The sequence below is a fragment of the Takifugu flavidus genome, unplaced genomic scaffold, assembly GCF_003711565.1.
Source record: "Takifugu flavidus isolate HTHZ2018 unplaced genomic scaffold, ASM371156v2 ctg218, whole genome shotgun sequence".
In the NCBI taxonomy this organism is placed as follows: domain Eukaryota; kingdom Metazoa; phylum Chordata; class Actinopteri; order Tetraodontiformes; family Tetraodontidae; genus Takifugu; species Takifugu flavidus.
In genome coordinates, this window is record NW_026621888.1 from 70001 (window position 1) to 75646 (window position 5646).

At 57.7% G+C, this 5646-nt stretch overlaps 1 pseudogene; it reads right to left on the reverse strand.

Annotated features, from left to right (window-relative positions):
• Positions 1–5539, reverse strand: part of LOC130519821 (dedicator of cytokinesis protein 3-like) — a 10830-nt pseudogene extending 5291 nt beyond the window's left edge.
• Positions 5540–5646: the final 107 nt, after the last annotated feature.

The following is a 5646-nucleotide window of genomic DNA, read 5'->3' on the forward strand; positions in this document are numbered from 1 at the left end:
CTGTGCTAAAGGCTGTGTGTTGGGGTGTATCCGGTGTGTTTGTGTGGCTGGTGTAGCCCCGCCCACGCGTACCTGTGCGCCCTCGGGGGATGGTGGCGTACACGGCGCTGCTGGGCCGCTCCCTGTGTGGCGGCAGCAGCATCAGCAGCTCTCGGTTGTGGTCTGAACTTGTCCGGAAGAGACGGAGACCCGACTGCACAGACAGAAGAGTGAGCGAGACGCCCCAGAGCTCCAGACAGACCGTGTCAACGTTCTTACGTCTGATGGTCGAAGGGGCGGAGTTTAGCAGATGGGAGGGCGCGGAGTGGGTGGAGCTCAGGCTGGAGGAGGAGGGGCTTGTCTGCAGGACAAACATTACAACATTTACATCAGAACAAGAATTTAAGATTGAGATTGTCTCAGCTGCTCCTCAGGGTTCAACGTTGACCTCTGACCTCTGACCTCTCTACCGTCCTGTCCTTCCTCACTCCCTCCATGTCCCTACATGTCTCCATGCTCCACACCCTTCACTGTCCCTCCTCTGGACATGTCCACACCATCTGTCTCTGTGGTTTCCGTCCCACCAGGTCCTTCTCTGAGGTGGACGTGTCTTCATCAGGAGGTCTGGAACGCCTGTTGCTCTCTCTCGGTCCAGTTTCCAGTCTGGTTCCTCTGAGCCCACCAGTCTGGTTCCTCTGAGCCCACCAGAGACTCAGGTGACCCTCGTCCCTGGACTCACCTGTTGCTCCATCTTCTCTCATCTGCCACACAGCTCATAAACATCTGAACCTGCTTGGTGGACAATCAGCAGACCTCATTAGCATAGTAGCAGCTCCTGGTCCAACTGGCCTAACTGGTCTAACTGGTCTAACTGGTCTAACTGGTCTAACTGGTCCGACTGGTCTAACTGGTCTACCTGGTCTAACTGGTCCAACTGGCCTAACTGGTCTAACTGGCCTAACTGGTCTAACTGATCTAACTGGTCTAGCTGGTCCGACTGGTCTACCTGGTCTAACTGGTCCAAATGGTCCACCTGGTCTAACTGGTCCACCTGGTCTAACTGGTCTAACTGGTCCACCCTGCGTCCAGGCACCAGCAGAGCCGCTGACCTGCATGTGATAGAAGTCCTCCAGGTTCTCCACCAACATCCCATCGGTCAGGATCAGAAGACTGCCGGCGTTCCCGGTCTCACTGGACATGTGAGAGGAGAGAGAGGAGGAGTCAGGTGGAGGAGGTGGAGGAGGGGGGGAGGTGGCGGGAGGTAGGGGGGAGGAGGGCGGGGGAGGGGGGGAGGTGGGAGGAGGTGGGGGGCTGAGGGGAGAAGGTGGAGAAGGGGGGGGGAGGGGAGAGAAGGGGGGTCGGGTGGGAGGGGGGGACGGTGGAGGAGGTGGGGGAGGTGGAGAAGGGGGTGGGAGGAGGGGGGAGCAGGTGGGGGAGGGGGAGGAGGGGGGGACCGGGGGGGGGGGAGAGAAGGGGGGGAGAGTGGGGCGGGGGGAGGTGGAGAAGGTGGGGGGAGGGCGGGGAGAGGGGGCGGGGGAGGGGGGGAGGAGGGGGGAGGGTCGGGGAGGGGGGGAGATGGTGGGGGAGGGGAGGGGGAGAGGGGGGGGGGAGGTGGAGGACGGGAGGAGGGGAGGAGGAGGGGAGGAGGAGGGGGGGGGGGAGGAGGGGAGAGGGGGAGGGGGTGGAGGAGGGCGGGGGAGGGGTGGGGGGGAGGTTGGAGGGTAAGAAGGGGGGGGGAGGAGGTGGAGGAGGGGAGGAGGAGGGGGGGGAGGGGGTGGAGGGGGGAGGTGGGGGAGGTGGAGGAGGTGGGGGAGGGGGGGGAGGTGGGGAGGAGGGGGGAGGTGGGGGAGGTGGGGGAGGTGGGGGAGGTGGAGCAGGTGGGGGAGGTGGGGGAGGTGGAGCAGGTGGGGGAGGTGGAGCAGGTGGGGGAGGTGGGGGAGGTGGGGGGGGAGGAGGGAGGATCTCAGTGATGTGTGCAGATGAGGTCACCAATCAGGGATGAAGACGAGTGATGATGAGGAGCTCAAGGCTGATGCTCATCAACTGTGTGTGTGTGTGTGTGGTGTCTTGTGTGTGCGTGTGTCTGTGTGTGTGTGTGTGTGTGTGTGCGTGTGTGTGTGGTGTGTGTGTGTGTGTGTGACCTGTGTCGATGCATCAGCTTGAAGCTGTCTGGGCTCATGGGGCTGTGAGCAGTCAGGATCCCTCTGAGTCCAGGACCAGTTTTATCTACACCAGGCAGACCCTGCAGGACGGACACACACACACACACGCACACACACACACGCACACACACACGCAGACACACACACGCAGACACACACACACACGCGCGCACACGCAGACCACGCACACACACACACACACACGCAGACACACACACACACGCAGACACACACACACACACACACACACACGCGACACACACACACACGCGCGCACACGCAGACACACACACACACACACACACACACGCAGACACACACACACACACTTAGCAGTGTGAGACTGGCATTGTGTGTCTCTTGTGTCACACTCACGTGACTCAGGCTGCTCCTCATCATCTGGAACTGATCTATCAGCTTCTTGTGCAGGGGACGCATTTCTGGGTGCACCAGCCGCTCGTGCACGGCCAGGCCGCTGCCCAGGACGTGCACCTGGGGAGGGGAAGGCGTGCACGTGGTTTTCATGCCATTTCAGTATTTATGTCACAGATAAACTCGCAGCTTCTGTGGCTCCGCTCATTAAATAAAAACAGTCCTGAGTTCCAGCAGAAGTCAGATGATGTTAGCATCGATGCTAACAGGTGGTCCTCACCCGTTAGCATCGATGCTAACAGGTGGTCCTCACCCGTTAGCATCGATGCTAACAGGTGGTCCAAACCCGTTAGCATCGATGCTAACAGGTGGTCCTAACCCGTTAGCATCGATGCTAACAGGTGGTCCTAACCCGTTAGCATCGATGCTAACAGGTGGTCTCACCCGTTAGCATCGATGCTAACAGGTGGTCCTCACCTGCTCCTGCATCAGATCCTTCAGCTGCGTGATCTTCTCCGTATCTTCCGGGTGGCCACTGATGTAATCTTTCCCAAAGAAGGCCTGAGGACGGGAGAGGAACGCTGAGGTTCAGGAATGCTCAGCGAGTTCAGGTTAGCATCATCAAAGGCGGCTCTGAAGGGCGGACCTCCTGGTATCTGGCCACGCCCCCGTTGACGGCGGCGTCGATGACGCGTTCAGCGTCATGCTGAGGAGGTTGATGTTGCTGTGCAGCTGCTGGTGTTGGTACTGGCCCACCAGCGCACGCAGCTCCTGGTTCTTGTTCTCCACCACGGAGACGGCGTTCTCCAGCGGGAATCACTCCACATGAGCACAGAAGCATCAGAGTGTGTGTGTGAGTGTGTGTGTGTGTGTGAGTGAGTGTGTGTGAGTGTGTGTGGGTGTTTGAGTGTGTGTGTGTGTGTGTGTGTGAGATTGTGTGTGCGTGTGTGTGTGGGTGTGTGTGAGTGGCGTGTGTGTGTGAGTGTTTGTGTGTGTGAGTGTGTGTGAGTGGTGTGGGCGTGTGTGTGTGCGGTGTGTGTGTGTGCGTGTGTGTGTGTGTGCAGGACAACAACACTGCTTCTTCTTCTCACCACTTCTCTCTTTTCCACCTCAAACCAGGGCGAGATTCCGGGCAGAGGGTGAGTGAGGACCAGCGTCGTCCTCTCGACCCAAAGACTCTGAAACACACGGCAACGACAGTGTGTGAGTGTGTGGTGTGTGTGTGTGTGTGTGGTGTGTGTGTGTGCGTGTGTGTGTTGCCACGTGTGTAACCATTCCCCTCGTCAGAACTTCTCACCTTGAACTCGTTCTCTGGGTCTTTGGGTCCTTTGTGGAACGGTCGGTCGTAGCGGAAGCGGCGAATGTTGTTGACCCGGTAGAAGCTCTTGATGCGGTCGGGGACTCGCTCCATCTGGAGGACGCCCACGTGCTCCGGCACCGAGGCGTGACGGCGTAGATCTGCAGGTCTGAGCGTGAGAGGGGCATCAGAGCGGGACCAGCCGGTCCATGGAACCTTCTACATCATCCAGACATGATGAGAACAGCTTGACCTTTGACCTCCTGAGGTCAGTTCTTGCTCACGTGAACGTACACTGAGTGTCGCCCTGCAGGGTGGCCTCGTCTGGCTGGTTGGGGTGTTGCATAGCAACGGCCTGTGGGAATTCTCCAGCATCCTTTGCTGGAAGGCTTCCAGCCGTTCGTAGTCGTGGCGCGGCAGACGTTACTCTTTGTTCTGAGGAGGACCGAGACCAGAATGACCCAGGTACCATCAGGTACCATCAGGTACCATCAGGTACCACATCAGGTACCACACCAGGTACCACATCAGGTACCATCAGGTACCATCAGGTACCATCAGACGTTCTGAGGAACCTTCACTCACTCTGAGGAAGAACGGGAACTTCCTGCCGTAGAACCCGACCCTGAAGAACTCTGGCTCTAGACGTTGCTGCTCCATTATGTTGTCATAATATGCTGCCTCATTTTCTACACACACACACACGCACGCACACACACACACACACACACACGCGCACACACACACACACAGACATACACCCCCCTCATAAATCACACATGCGTATCACTTAATTAGTGATAAAAGTGATCAAACACTCACCCTGATCCAGCTGAGACTCTGATAATCATACAGAGATTCATACTGGAAGGCCAGCTCCCTGCAGAGAGGGATCCCAAACTCCCAGCACTGACACACACACACCACACAAACACACACACACGCACACAACACGCACGCACACACACACACACACACACGTAATACAGGCTGAGATCAGTGGTTCATAACAATTCCTGCTGTCTCAGAGATGTTCACAATCTTATTACATTAAAACTGTGTGTGTGGTGCGTGCGTGCGTGTGGGTGGTGTGTGCGTGCGCATGTGCGTGGTGTGTGAGTGCGTGCGTGCGTGCGTGCGTGCGTGTGTGTGACCTCACCTTGCCTTTATTAAAGTAATGGATCTACTGCGGCAGAGTCCTTCTTGCGGTGCCACTGGCTCTGACCCGGGTAGTGCAGCAGGTCTCTGAGCGGGCGCTGGTCCCAGTGCAGCAGCTCCCAGTACAGCAGGAGGGTGAAGGCAGCCTCTGTCACACAAGCATCAGTCACACCTGCTCAGGTGCCCAGGGCAAGGCGGTGTGTGTGTGCTGTACTGTTAGTTCTCTGCCTGCAGGTGCAGGTCACACAGCTTGTGGATGTAGCGCACGTACATCTCCTCCTTGTTGATCTCTGACTTGTAGAAATTCTGAGAAGAAAAGAAGTTTGTGAATGACCTCTAACCCCCTCAGGGTCACAGGGGGCAGCTGCCCTGCTCCCACATGAGTCTGTGCTGGGGCTTGAACCAACAACCCTCCCTCCTCAGCCCCCCCAACAGTCTGAGTAACACTGCTCTCACCAGCAGGTTCACGGTGCAGCCGATCTTCTTGTTCTCCGTCTCGTCTCCCTTCATGCAGTCGCTGCACACACACACACCACACCACACACACACACACGCACACACACACACACACACACACGCACACACACACACACAGAGTGAACAAAGCTACACAAAAACAGGGTGTGTGAGTGATGCGTGCGTGAGTGTGTGTGTGAGTGTGTGTGTGTGTGTGTGCGT